The following is a 15,012-nucleotide window of genomic DNA, read 5'->3' as shown; positions in this document are numbered from 1 at the left end:
GGGGAGCAGCTCGGGCAGGGCAGCTCGCAGCACAAAGCCTCGGGTTTGTTTGCTCTTCTGTTCCCTAAATGTTTGCCCTGCACCGCTCCTGCGCTGGGCCGGGTGCTGGAGGCCGAGGAACAGAAACGCGCAGGGCAGTCTTTCTCTCCACTGAGGAGGAGAAACAGGAAAGAGAACCCTGCTGCTTCGCAGAGCTGTGTGGGCTGCCCGAAGCTGGCAGGGTAACCCAGGCTGCAAGGATCCCGAAAGGAGAGCTGGAAGTAATTGTCCTAAGGCCGTCCCTTCATCTCGGCCTTCTCGCTTGGGGGATTTCTGTTCCACAGAAGCTCTGACCTCTTCCCAGGCTAAAAATCAGGATAAACTAACCTTGTTCGCTTTAGGTCACATGGATTCTTCCAGCTCCTCCATATGGCCGGTAGACAAGGGAGCCAGTCCAGGCTACAGCTGGTCAGGCGCTTAGCTTTTCTCATGCCCTTGGCATGTGGCTTGCTGGTCTCTGAAGCAGATTCCCCCGGGGCGAGACAGGCCAGCACAGAGGGGCAGAGAAGGGGCCCCCAGCACCATGCAGGGCAGAGGCGTGCCCTTCTCAGAGCTCCTTGCTCTCAGCTCCTCAGCCACGTGGCTCAGAGGCACCTTCCTCACAGCAGCCCCTGGGGTTGGAGATTCATAGGAGAAAAGGAAGGAAGGGAAGGGACACAGGCTTTGTAGCAGGTCCATCTGTGCCATTTCCTAGAAGGCAAAACAAAAAAAACAAAACGAAAAATACAAAAAACCACACAACCGAGCTGTCACCATATAGATGTGAGCCATCTGACTTTTGTAGAGGGAGTCAGCCTGTCCATTGTCACCGTCCACAGAGGGCTCACAGTGGACACACAACTGCCTATGTACTGGGAAAAAGACAGGCAACGCATGGCCTATCTTTGAGGAGAGTCAGCTGCCTGCCCATCCAATGCCCGGAATTTTCAATTCTCGCAGAAAGGCTGTCCAAGAGCCATTGTACTTGTGTATTTACTGGGACAGGCAGGCTTTGAGGGAGATCGTGTTCTCACTCCAGAGAGATAAATCACCCCCTTGGTAAATGTGACTCTGACTCACCGATCTCAGGAGACGCAGCCGTGGGGAGGAAACAGGGTGCTCACGTGGCTGGCAACTTAAGGGTGCAGGGGGCAAGGGTCACCGGCTTGCTGCAGTCCACTCACTCCTCACACGCACCAGTGTGTCCAGCTTCTCTGCAGAAGTAAGGAGGAAGAGAGCAAAGTGAGCAGAGGGGGCAAAAGGTATGTCCTGATTATGGCTTGAATATTTCCCCCAAGGAAAGAGATTCTAGAATTTTTAAAAAAATCAAAGCTCTTACAGAAAAACTAAAACCAATACTTCTATCCATGTGGAACCTACTTTTCTCAGTAGCCGCATCAAGCAAACACCAAACCTGGAAGTTTCTCGTGGGAGTCAATAAGGTTAAACGTGGTGATTTTCAAGTTGTTTCCTTCCTATGACCTCACCAGACCTAACCTACCAATGTTCCTAGGGGGAAGGAGTCTTCTTTATTCTCTATGGGAGGAAGGAGTTGTGCAGAATCCCTCATGTTGGTGCAGAAGCATTGCACTGGGCGCGTGCAGAAGGCTGTTGAGGTAGAGGCAGAGGGGATCAGAATCACAGGTGACCAGACGTGAAGGGCAAGATGCCTTGGTGAGCGCTTGGCAGGGGGAGGAAGATGACAGCCCAGGGAGCAGGTCAAGGCAACCATCTTGGAGGGAGTTCTTTGTCCAGACGCGCCTAGCATCTATGTTGGGAATTCAGGGACATCACTAGGCTTCTGGATGCCTCCAGGAATCTTTTGAACTTGTCTTCAGTAAGGACTAATATTCCCATGGGAAAAAAACATTGTTTTGGATTAAGACGCTATAATTCCAAGCGGCCTCAGCTAGTGTCTTGGTATCCCATCGCTGCTGTAACAAATTCCCACAAACCTAATGGCTTAAACCAACACAAAGGTCTGCAGGGCAGGAGTCTGATAAGGGTCTCAGAGGGTTAAAATCAAGATGTCAGCAGGGTTGCATTCCTGCGCAGAGTCTCTAGGGGAAAATCCCATTTCCTTGCCTTTTTCGGCTTCTAGAAGCTGCCCACACACCTTGGCTAGTACTCCCTTTCATCTGTCCTCAAAGCCAGCAACAGTCAGGTGAGTGCTCCTCCCATTGCATCACTCTGACCTCTTCTACTTTCAAGAACCTTCCTGATTACGTTGGACCCACATGGATAAGCCAGGAAAATCTCCCTATCGTAAAGTTGCAATTCAGGTAGCACCCTTAATTCCCCCTTGCTGTGTAAAGTTAACATATTCACAGGTTCCAGCGATTAGGACATGGATGTCTTTGGGGGCGCCATTAGTCTGACAGTCGCCCCTAACACGCAGATTTGATACCCAGCACAGATCGTCGTAAATTAACTTATAAAATAAATGAGCTATCACCCAGAAGAATGCATAAAGGTGAGATCCTCAGGAGTACGTTTTGCTGCAAAGGAGGGTCTGAAAAAAGGTCACCATGTTTAGTACATAAAAGGCTGCAGATCCTAAGGGGGACCCCATGCTTAGTGTGAGGATGTGAGAAAACAAAAGAGTGGGTCTATCGGCCAATTTGCCCTGTTCTTTATTTCATTTTTCAAGGATGCACAAAGATTCTTAACCCAGAGATATTTTAACTACCCGTTCCAAAGTCTCCTAGTAACTAGTCAGCCAGATGTCCTTCCCAGGGCACCGTATGCTTTTGTCGCCTAATCTCTGGGCAGATGAAGAAAAGGATACCCGTAGGACAAGGGCAGCTCTCGGCAGCATTTCCCGACAGCAGGGAACTAGCCGTGAGGCCCCAGCAATGCTTCTCAGTGTATGGCCCACAATGCACCTGCCTCAGAGCCCCTGACCCGTACTGTCTGGGCGTGGCATCCAAGAATCTGCATTCTAAGAGTTCTTTGGTGATTCTGAGACAAATTAAAGCTGCGGGAGGGGCCACTATTTTAAAGTTCCCCAATCTGTGTGTAGCCTCTCCCACTCTTAGCTGCTCCCCGTAAACCATCTGCCTAATCCATGTTCTACCCCTACTGTGATTCTCAGACACACGGGGTTTTTCATCAGGTTTGTTCTCCTGCCTGGATAGAGAAGAGAGAGCACAGTATTTCAGTTGTAGCTCTATGGTCTGCAACTGAGAATTCTCTACTATATCTTTAAATATTAACCAACAAGACAAAAACTGATTGATGCATAATTTATTAGTGGAGATAGTAGACCAAAAGTGCCTTTCATAATTCAACAAATTGACATAAACTATTAAGAAGTTGTAAAAGAGACAGTGTTGATGTATGCAGCGCGATCCTGGCTGGGAATAAACACGGTACCAAAGGAAAACAATAAGCTGCCACTTCGGCCAAACAACCTACCTGGGGAGTGGAAAATGCACTTTCTAGAAACTAAAAAAATTAAAAACAATTTTAAAGAAGAAAAAAAGGCAGAAGTCAAAACAAAGTTAAGATCAGATTGGTGTTTCTCATTAACAATTAAAATAAATAATTAAATGTTAATGAAAGCCTGAAATATTGCCCAGAATAAAAAAGAACAAAATTTCAGTTTTATTAAGGTAAGAATATTTTTATATGTAACAATTCTTCACTTTTTTCACTTTTGACTTAAAATGTTCTTTATCTTTGTAATCTTTAATCAACCCATGAGGTGAATTTCTCTGAGAAATAGGTGGTCTTAGTAAGTATAGTAAGTAAGCATAAGTATGACTTCTGTTTATAATACCTCCTTTACATTATATGCTTATAATATATCCATCATGTAAAAATAAAAATAACACAGGACACCTGGGTGCCTCAGTAGGTTAAGCATCTGCCTTCGGCTCCGGTCATAATCTCAGGGTCCCGGGATCGAGCCCTGCGTCTGGTTCCCTGCTCAGTGAGGAGCCTGCTTCTCCCTCTGCCTCTGCCCCTCCCCCTATTTGTGCTTGCTCTCTCTCATGCTCGTGCTCTCTCTCAAATAAACTAAATAGATAGATAAATAAATAAATAAAACACTACTGAAAAAGCTGAAGTGCTCTTTGACCATGTCCCAAATTAATCCAGTGCCTTCCTCCTCTCTCCAGATACCGGTTTGCAATATATTCTTCTAGACCTTGTTCTTGGCATCTACTCGCATGTACATGGACCCGTGAAAAGCATTCAGAATTGTTTGAAGCATTGGTTCCATATATGGTGTCATACCGTATACATTCTTCTACAATTTGATTTTTTTTCACCCACTATGCCTTAGAGGCTGTGTGCCAAAGACTGTTTCAAATACGGGCACCTATTATCTAATTTAATCTTCCGCATCTTTTGGAAGAGGGGATTCTTATTGTTATTTCACAGAGAGGGAAACTGAAGCACAGAGAAGTAAGGAAAAAAACATCCTTCCACAATCGCACAGCCTGTGGTCATGTGGAGTTAAAATTATAGTCTTGGGGCTCCTGGGTGGCTCAGGGGGGTTGCCCTCAACTCAGGTCGTGATCCCAGGGTCCTGGGACAGAGCCCCACGTCAGGCTCCCTGCTCAGCGGGGAGTCTGCTTCTCCCTCTCCCTCTGCCCCTCTGACCCCACCCCACTCATGCTCTCTCTCTCAAATAAATAAACAAAATCTTTTTAAAAATTGTATAACACCAAATATTTTAGATTACCCTTGACCAAAATTAAGTTGAGACAAGAAGGCATCAGCTTCTATGTCAGGAGACTTCAGATGAAAGAGCTTTCTGAATGAAATGCAGTGAATTAACAATTAGCCTTTGTTTTGATAGGTAAGAGAGAAAGTGAGTAAATATTTAAATACCAGTTATCATAAAGGTCAAATAAATCTGTAATTACTTTGCATCTTGACAGCATGCATTTTAAATTATTAGTCTGTTATGAAAGGAAAAGAACTTTAATAGAGCCAAGGATTTTGACTTATAACCTTGAGATCATGAATGCTTGTTTTAAAAAAAAAATACACACATCTGTCAGAGTATTTGTTGTACAAACTGTCACCTCTGGCCTCACGATGATTTGCCACTGACTCTGACTTCGTTGATCTGGTTCCAGTGAAATCAACGAGTGCAGATCCACTCTAAATCAGGAGCATAGGCGAAGGCATTTTTCCCTTTAAAAAGTGATTTTGCCAGTAAATGACTCTAACATATTAAATTGAAATCATACTGCAGATTCTCCATTCTCTTCACAGCTGAAGCACACAGTCTGATGCGGGAGCTAACACTCTTAGCTGCTCCCCGAGGGCACAGCTCTATCTACCTCACTCTGTTTCCTGCTGAATAATACTCTCTAGGCTGAATAGTCATGACCGTGCACCGCTGACAGCTCTACATGGGCGGCTCCTCATGATCCTGCAAGGACAGCGTGCCCATTCTTCCACACGCCTCCTCGTGTTCTACACAAGTCTCTCTCCAGAGCAGTGGTTCTCCGAGTGTGCTCCCTGGTCCAGTGTAATTAGCACCACCTGGAACTTACTAGAAATGCAGGATCTCAAGTCTGACCCCAGCTTTCTGAACCATAAACTGAATCAGGGGCCTGACAATCTGTACTTAACCAGCCCTCCAGGGAACGCCGAGGTACACTTCAACTTGAAAACCATCTCACTGGAGAGGAGAGGGGTCCAAGAGTCGGAACATGAGAAACCCTTGCTTTGAACGCCAGAATGAAACCTCCCCAAGGATCAAGTGTGAAGGCGAATGTCAGAAAGGTTAGGATTTTAGTCTGACTTTCTTAGGAACGTCTTTCAGAGTTAGGACTCCATTAAACTTGTCAAGAAAAATCAAGAACAGTTTCAGAATTCAAATATGCTATCTGACCAAGCACAGATTTTGGAAACATAAATTTGAACTTAAAATTTATATTCAAAGATTACTTACTATAATGTGAAAGAGGGGTTGAGAGATCATAGTCTGAGAAGGTCATCAAGCACAGGGAGGCACAAAGCCCACAGATGCTAAGTATCTTTCCCAAGCTCACTGGGCTGGTTGGTTGGCAGACTGATGACAGGGACCTTGGAGCCTGGGTCTAGATCAGTGTGCCAGACATTACACCACACGGTATTATGCTCTAATCAAAGATAGCCCTTAAGAAAGTTTTTACCACAGACTTAAAAAATTTTAATGCACAGATTATCCTGAAAATAATTTTGAAAGGAGTAAGAACTGGGTGTTTATTCTAGAAGAATGTTGTCAAAACCAAATAATTCCAATGTGGAGAAAATGTCAGCCGAAAGTATCCAGAAAGAGATCATCATGAAATGCCTCAAAGACACCCTCACTGCTTTATAATTTTGACATTTTTTTGCAAAATTAAATGATTTTTACGTATAATATAGCATGAAAGGAAATTTTTTTCAGTGTACCTACATCCCTAATATATTTGCCTTTATATTTCTGTGCAATCTGTACATTCCCTATACGTTTATATGGATTTTTGTCCAGTTGTGACTTAAGGCACACAAGTGTTCTACGTGTTTTATCTTAAAATGTTTGGTAAGCATGCTTCCATATTTCCATGTCACTATACAATGCTCATAGTTGACTTCAATAACCTATGGAATATGCCACAATTTATTTGGCCATATTATTGAAAGTCTAAATGATCTAAGATTTGTTATATATTGTCAACAATGCTACAATTAACTTTTTATACTTTTTTCCCTTTCCTCCTTTGAATTATTTCCTTTGGTTGAATTTCAACAAGCAGACTATGGGGACACTGAGCAAGATTCTATGTATGGTCCTTGATCCAAGAATACCAAACCCAATCCTCAATGTGCCAGCAGAATTTTCACTGGAACTCCAACAAAGTTTCACACTAGGGGCGCCTGGGTGGCACAGCGGCTAAGCGTCTGCCTTCGGCTCAGGGCGTGATCCCGGCGATCTGGGATCGAGACCCACATCAGGTTCTTCTGCTATGAGCCTGCTTCTTCCTCTCCCACTGCCCCTGCTTGTGTTCCCTCTCTCGCTGGCTGTCTCTATCTCTGTCGAATAAATAAATAAAATCTTTAAAAAAAAAAAAGTTTTACACTAAGTATTCATTCCAGGTGGAAAGAAAACAAAACCAAAATTACATCAAGTCTAAAATAATCAGGCTTTGGAATACCTGGGTGGCTCAGTCATTAAGCATCTGCCTTCGGCTCAGGGTGTGATCCCGGCGTTCTGGGATCGAGCCCCACATTAGGCTCTTCCACTAGGAGCCTGCTTCTTCCTCTCCCACTCCCCCTGCTTGTGTTCCCTCTCTCTCTGGCTGTCTCTCTCTGTGTCAAAAAAATAAATAAAATCTTAAAAAAAAAAAAGGTATTTCACCTCTAATAAATAAATAAATAAATAAATAGTAAACCCAGCTTCAAATAACCCAAAATTAACCCAAAACACTAACCTGAATTCACACTCTCAATTATTTACCTTTTAGTTGAGCTGAATACCAATAATCCTTCTCGGTAATTTGAGAAAATTTAAATACAAAATGGACTTCAAGAGCTTTAAATTAGCACAACATTTAATTCATTGGTGCTAGAAAATCTTCATTTCTCAACTTTTCTACGTGCCAAATGGGAATAAACATATTTGCCCAACTTGGAGAGAGACTGTACATAAAAATGAGGTAAGACTGGTCAGTAAATACTTTTACTTTTGAAAAAGGCAGCCTGATCCCTTTTAAGAACCATTTAAATCTAAAGGGAAGCCATGGAGAGGCTATCAGTGACAAGAGGATGCTCAGGGTCCAGGGACCGGCCCTTTGTCCTGTCCGCTCAGGAAGTCCATGTGACCGTCAAGGCCTAGAGCCCCAGGGGCCTTGGGACAGTCGGTGACCCCAACAGAGAGGTGTTAACATTTATCCACAATATGAAATCGTTCATAAACCAATTATTTATAACAAGCAATATATCTGCCAAGATACTGGAGTGATCCAGCCAGGCTTTCTTGCCCTATAGGTAAAATCTGCAAAGAAACCCAAATTATCATTAGGAGGAAGGCTGCTTGGTAAGCGAGGAAGTAAGCCTGGGGGGTTGGCTCGTGACTCAGATACTGGACAGCTTCAGGCTCTGCTGCACCCACCTCCACCAAGACACGACAGGCTGTGCCCTTGGACTCGGGCAACCTCCAGACAGAGCTTGAATGACACCGCCAAGCATGGCCTCTGAGAAGTTCCCTTTTGCTTGATTCCATGGCCAACCATCCCTTCTTCTGAAGGACGGTTTTCCCTTCAGATATGTTAACAGCTTAAATCAAGTTCCAGTCAGGTTTTGTCATCTGGGAACAATTCCATCTCAATAGAGATGACTTTGCCTGCCTCTGCTCTTCTCTTATGCATTGATTGATGGCTCAGGCTCAGGTTAATGGGTTGACAAATTAATGGATTACCTGAATTGTTACAAAGATACAAAAATTAACAACTCACAGCTTGTTGTCGAGCCAAGTCTTGCCAGGCTAGGGACTTCTTGAATTAAGAGATAAGACACTCGACTCAACATCACTCATCATCAGGAAAATGCAGATCAAAACCACGATGAGCTGTCACCTCGCACCTGTCGGAAGGGTTATTCTCAAAAAGACAAGAAATAACAAATGTTAGTGAGGATGTGGAGAAAAGGGAACCCTTGTGAACTGTTGGCGGGAATGCAAACTGGTGCAGCCACTGTGGAAAACAGGATGGAGGCTCTTAATAAAATTAAAAATAGAACTACCTTATGATCCAGCAATTCAACTTGCGGGTATTTATCCACAGAAAATGAAAACAATAACTTGAAAAGCTATATGGACGCCCATGTTCATTGCAGCATTATTTATAACAGCCAGGATATGGAAGCAACCTCAGTGTCCATCGGCAGACGATTGAATAAAGAAAATGTCCTATATCTACACAAAGGGATATTAGCCAACCGTAAAAAGGAATGAAATGTTGTCATTTGCAACAGCATGGATAGACTTACAGTACATTATGCTATGTGGAATGTCAGACAGAGGAAGATGAATGCCATATAATCTCTTTTATATGAAATCTAAAACGCAAAACCAAAAACAAAAAGGAAAGGAAAGGAAAGGAAAGGAAAGGAAAGGAAAGGAAAGGAAAGGAAAGGAAAGAAAAGAAAAGAAAAGAAAAGAAAAGAAAAGAAAAGAAAAGAAAAGAAAAGAAAAGAAAACCAAGCTCACAGATACAGAGAACAGACTGGTGATTGCCAGAGGCAGGAGGCTGGGGACAGGCAAAATGGGTGAAGGAATTAAGAGGCACAAACTTCCAGTTACAAAATCCATAAGTCATGTGATTGTATGGTACAGCATGGTGACCACAGTGAATAATACTGTATTAATATCTGAAGGTTTCTAAGAGAGTAAACTTTAAAAGTTCTCATCACAAGAAAAACAATGCTGTAACTATGTCCAGTGACAGATGTAACTAGACTTACTGTGGTGATCACCTCACAATATATACAGATATCGAATATTATGTTGTACACCTGACACTAACAGGATGTGTGTCAATTACACCTCAATGAAAAAGAGAGAGAGAGGAGATTTCACACGAGCACAGTCATTACTAGAATGTACACAGATTCTTCTAAAAATGCCAGAATAGTTCGTTCTCTTTAATAAGATAACCTATATTCCTGCAATCTCGTTTAAACTATAAATTTACTTGGCGAAACTTATCTTCCAAGTTTGTAAATAATTTTTAGCTCAACTCAATCCTGTTAAATTATAAAGATCTTGAATTCAATGGATCCAAACTGATGAACTTCTAGTGAATTATTCCATGAGCTGAAAAAAAAAATTGCAGGAATTACGATGTAAATGTGGATTCTTCCCGTCTGCCACAAACACAGCATTCTATCGTGACTCCACCTGGTAGAGTTTGATAATCCAATTCTCACCGTTTTTCCTTTTACTTTTAGCACTTGCTAATAACCTTATTTCTTTATCTAAAATGTTGCTATGTATAGGAACTTAACCCAAAGCTGACTTCAGCCATCTATCAGCTATTTTTTGTTCAGAATTATAGATATAAAATTAACCTAGAGTTTCATAGAGACAGAAAGTACATTTGTGATTGACAGGGCTTGGGGAGGGGGGAGAACGGAGACTGACTGCTAATGGGTGTAAGGCTTCTTTTGGAGGTAATGAAAATGTTCTGAAATTAGACAGTGGTGATAGTTGCACAACCTGGTGAATATATACTAAAGAGAGTGAACTGTGGCTAAAACTCAATTTAAAAAGGTGAATTCTATTGTATGTGAACTCTCCCTCTCAATTAAAAAAAAATTATTTCAGAGCAACATGGTCTTCTTAGAATACCGTATTTAGACATTATTCATTGTCCATGGGCAAAAATTACAAGAGGCATAAAGAGAGGGAATTGTTCAAACAGTGTTAATTTGAAAGACATTTTAGGCATTGAATGAAGTTGAAACCAAATTCACAGCAGGAGACTGGAATCCTTCTCATGTCTGCTGAGGAGCTGGTGAGTGACAGCCATCAGGCTGCCTGAGCCCTTAGAAAATCACGAGAAAATATTATAATCTCTTCTCCAAGTGGCAAGGATATATATTATATTAAGGCTTTGATGGTTCAGCTCAAGACAAGAACTTAGGGAGGTCATCGGAACGATCCGCCCATCCCTATAACACTGGAAGGTGCCCATCCTTTCAGAGGAAAACAATCCATTCCAGGGCACAGACATGAATAAGAAATAGGCAATAGATTTCTGAAAAGGTAGTCTATAAATTGAATTTGTATAAAGTGAATCACCTTCCCTCCACTCATTTACATAAAGATCTCAGAAATGCATTAGTAGAGGTGGTGGTATGGGGGGGCAGCTAACATTTGGCCTCAAGCAATATAAAACTTACAGTTAAAATAGCCTAGGTTTCTGAAAGCAGTTACAAGGGTGTTGGTTTTCTAGCCATTCAGGGGGAAAAGCCAACTGTATGCAAGGGAATCCAGGGCCAAGAGTGTCTTCTTCCTCCCAGGTGTCACGTAAGGATAGTTGGCCACACACAGATAGCTCTGTGGGTACGCCACAAAAAGTGATCGGGCAAGTGTGGGGGTGGGGAACCTCTCAGGGCCATTTTACTGAGTTCACAGCATGCTGCCTTCCCTAGTGTCTGACCTCAATACTCTTTTTTTAAAGTTTTTATTTAAATTCCAGTTAGTTAACATACAGTGTAATATTCGTTTCAGGTGTACGATATAGTGATTCATCATTTACATACATCACCCAATGCTCTCACAACAGGTGCACTCTTTAATCCCTATCACCTATTTAGCCCACCCCCCATTCCCCTCCTTTCTGCTAACCATCAGTTTGTTCTCTGTAGTTAAGAGTCTGTTTCTCGGGGCGCCTGGGTGGCTCAGTCGGTTAAGTGTCTGTCTTCGGCTCGGGTCATGATCCCAGGGCCCTGAGATCAAGCCCCACATGGGGCTCCCTGCTCAGTGGGGAGCCTGCTTCTCTCTCTCCCTCTGCCGCTCCCTCTACTTGTGCTCTCTCGCTCTCAAAGAAATAAAATCTTAAAAAAAAAAATAAAGAAAGAAAAGAAAGAGTCTGTTTCTTGGTTAGCCTCTCTTCCTCTTTTAACCCTCTGCTCATTTCTTTTGTTTCTTAAATTCCACAAGAGTGAAATTATATGGTATTTGTCTTTCTCTGACTTATTTCACTTAGCATTATACTCTCTAGCTCCATGTTGTTGCAAATGGGAAGATTTCGTTCTTTTTTATGGCTGAGTAATATTCCATTGTACATATGTATATAAATGCATATGTATGTAAATGTAGGTGCATGCTACATCTTCTGGACGTTTGGGCTGTTTTCATACTCTGGCTACTGTAGATAATGATGCTGTAATCGTCAGGGTGCGCGTGTCCCTTTGAATTAGTATTTTTGTATCTTTGGGTAAATACCTCGTAGTGTGATTGCTGGATGGTAGGGGAGTTCTATTTTTAACTTTTTGAGGAACCTCCATTCAGTTTTCCACAGTAGCTGCACCAGTTCGCATCACCAACAGTGCAAGAGGGTTCGCCTTTCTCCACATCCTCGCCAATTCCTGTTATTTCTCCAGTTGTTGATTTTAGCCATTCTGACAGGTATGAGGTGATACTCTTAAAAACCTGTAGGCACAGGTAGAGTTTCCCTGACTCCAGGGACTCCCTACTTACACTATCTATTCACTGAAGTGGAGTGTAGACCTGTTCCACCTGATTCACTTTGCATATTCAAAGAAGGGGCCATCATATGCAAGCCCACTCTCCTCTAGTCGGAAAGAGTGTGAAGGAGCCAAGTTGTTGTCGGCTCCGCAGGGGTTCTTGGCCGCTATCCCCCTCCCGTCCTTGAGTGTCCCTACCAACTTTGCACACAAAAGTTCTCCATTAATATGGTTTCTTCAACTTTGAGGGACTTTAATCAAACCATAAAAGACTCAATGATAGAAAACAAATTGGGGGTTGATGGAGGGAAGGTGGGTGGGGGATGGGCGAGATGGGTGATGGGCATTAAAAAGGGCACTTGTTGTGACGAGCACAGGGTGATGTATGTAAGTGATGAATCACTGACTTCTACTCCTGAAACCAATATTGCATTATATGTTAACTGACTGGAATTTAAATAAAAATTTGAAAAAAATACCATTTACTTTTAATCATTACAAATCCAATTTGTTTGACACAAGCTGTTGTAACTGAAAAACTATGGAATGAGAGGTGTTCAAACTAGTATTTCTAGAATATATTACTCAGCTTTAAAAAATTAGAAACTTGGATTCCAGGACAAATGAATATTTATCGAGGTCTCCAAGAATTCAACCAAAAGTAGAAACTCAGCGCATTCAATGGGTGCCACTAAACAAAATTTCTGCACAAAACTTGAACTCTCACGAATACTATTCTCATCTGGAAGAGGTAACAAGAAAGCAACAGAATTACTTATTTTTAAAAAATTACCACCTTGTTTTTACCCCTAGATTGAAAAGCAATACATGTAGGAAATTTAAATATATAGAAAAATATTTTTTAAAACTTGGCTTATCTGTTTGTAGGTCTGTTTCCTCCAAACTTGCAAAGAGAGATCATATCTTTACAACATCTGCCTCATAGTATATTCTTATTTTTTAAGATTTTATTTATTTATTTGAGAGAGAGCACATGGCGGGGGGCAGCGGGGAGGGCACAGGAGAGGGGGGAGGAGCAGAGAGAGAGGGAGAAGCAGACTCCCCACTGAGCAGGGAGCCCAACTGAGGCTCGATCCCAGAACCCCAGGATCATGACCTGAGCCGAAGGCAGATACTTAACTGACTGACCCACCCAGGCAGCCCTGACTCATAGTATATTCTCAACAAATTATTGAATTAATGATTGTGGGAAAAGTCTGGAGTTCAAAGAAACTTGCAATCAAAAAAAGAAATTGTTTTTACAAAAAGTAAACAAATTTCTTGAAGGCACAATTTTTAAAAATCTGGTGCACTTTTTTTTTGTTGGTAACTTTAGGGAAGCTTATTATAAACACTTCCTTCGATGCCCTGCCCAGCAATCCCCCAGGACCCTCCTCACTTCACTCCCGGCTGGTTTCCATTGCTCCGGACCACAGTCTGGTCTTGGTTCTTGGGCCTAGTCTCGCTCTTAGAATGGCTAGAGAGCTTAGCTACCCTGCCTGGCCCTCAGCGCTCTCTAGCCCGCTCCATACTCAGGCATTGCCCCAGGCTGCCTCTTGTGGGACTAACTCTCTGTATTAGCACTGCCTGCCCCACCCCAGGACCTGAACCAAGTCCCTGACCTCCAGCCCAATGCCCTAGCCAGGCCCAACCCAACTTCCCACAGTGGCATCAGAATTTTGGACACCATCCTTAAGGCTCTCTAATTTGACCCTGTTATTCCCTCAAGGTAGCACCCCTCTCCCCAAAAAAGAAACTGGAAGAAACATTTTAGAGGTAACTCCTCACCACCCAGACTCCCTTTCCTTCCTCATCCCTCTCACTAGTGGTGAGGTTTCAACTTTTCTCCTCAACCTCTCTGGGGTTCTCACACACTAGACACACTAGGCTTGAAGAATCGCTCCTACTCCTAAAAGCCACAGCTACTCCCATGCCCCTACTCCCAATAGTTCTGGAAAAATCCTCCCCTCCCCCAACACGGCTCCTCCCCCCTTCCCAGCACTGCACCCTCCTGCTTCTCGCCTGTGCACACAGTCTCCTGGGGAGTAAAGCTTCTGTCCTCCCTGGCAACAGCTTCTATCCTCCCCAGGCCTGCACCACTCCTCTTCTTCTGGAAGAGGCAGGAAGGAGAAATCACATACACACTTCTGTTTTCCCATCATCCCACTGAGTGACCTTTCCTAGCATTCTAGTCCTATGGTCTCAAACAATTGTCTTAACCAAAGAGAAGCTCTAAGTCTTCACACCTATCTCACAGAGTTGTTAACACTAAGGAATTGTTGGAATGTAAACTATTACTATCACAGTCTACACGACCTAGTAGCACTTAAATTCCGACTACAGACAGATGCACAGAATCTGCAAGCAGAGGTTTGGGTTCTAACTCAAGCTTTCACACCACTAACTTTGTAGGCTCACACCCTTTTCTCAACCACCCCACCGTCCAGTGCCCCCACTGCGCATAACTCACCGTTTTCTTCCCAACAGAAGACAAGGAGCCTGATCAGAAGAGGACATGAGATCCTTTCCAGCTTTGGGACCAATTCACAATTTTCTAAACATAAATAAGAATTCAAACAAGGGCTAAGAGAAAGGAAAGATCTTAAGGGTCTTGAGGTCATTGTACAATGGGAGAGTCTTCCTGACCAAGGGACATGCTGAGACTGAAGAAGGGACAGGCTCACGTTTGAGGGAGGGGAAGCAGCACAAGCAAAGACACAGAGGTGGGGACAGAAAGGCAGGGGGCGGCTGTGTTTCTGAAGGCTCAGATCTCCTTGGTGTCTCTTTGGGGGCTCACCTTGGCCAAGTGAGTGCTTG

The 15,012-nt window shown here is 43.1% G+C and overlaps 2 long non-coding RNA genes across 5 annotated transcripts in view; one reads left to right on the top strand and one right to left on the bottom strand.

Moving 5' to 3' along the window:
* Positions 1-2,880, bottom strand: part of LOC123800618 (uncharacterized) — a 38,168-nt gene extending 35,288 nt beyond the window's left edge. For 2 of the 3 annotated variants that reach the window (XR_015721749.1, XR_015721750.1), the window contains exon 1: positions 367-1,092. This is a non-coding gene — a long non-coding RNA (uncharacterized LOC123800618). The other variant, XR_006781959.2, reaches the window with a different exon arrangement.
* On the top strand, positions 1,216-7,391 carry LOC123800617 (uncharacterized). Of its 2 annotated transcripts, XR_006781957.2 has the most exons (3): positions 1,216-1,280; positions 5,248-5,763; positions 6,762-7,391. It is a non-coding gene; the product is annotated as an uncharacterized LOC123800617 (long non-coding RNA). The 2 variants fall into 2 exon arrangements; XR_015721748.1 differs by having other exon boundaries at positions 5,248-7,391.
* The last annotated feature ends 7,621 nt before the right edge of the window (positions 7,392-15,012 follow it).

This window comes from Ursus americanus, chromosome 26, assembly GCF_024610735.1.
Source record: "Ursus americanus isolate L20-20 chromosome 26, mUrsAme1.1.p, whole genome shotgun sequence".
Taxonomy (NCBI): domain Eukaryota; kingdom Metazoa; phylum Chordata; class Mammalia; order Carnivora; family Ursidae; genus Ursus; species Ursus americanus.
This window is presented reverse-complemented; position numbering and strand designations above follow the sequence as displayed.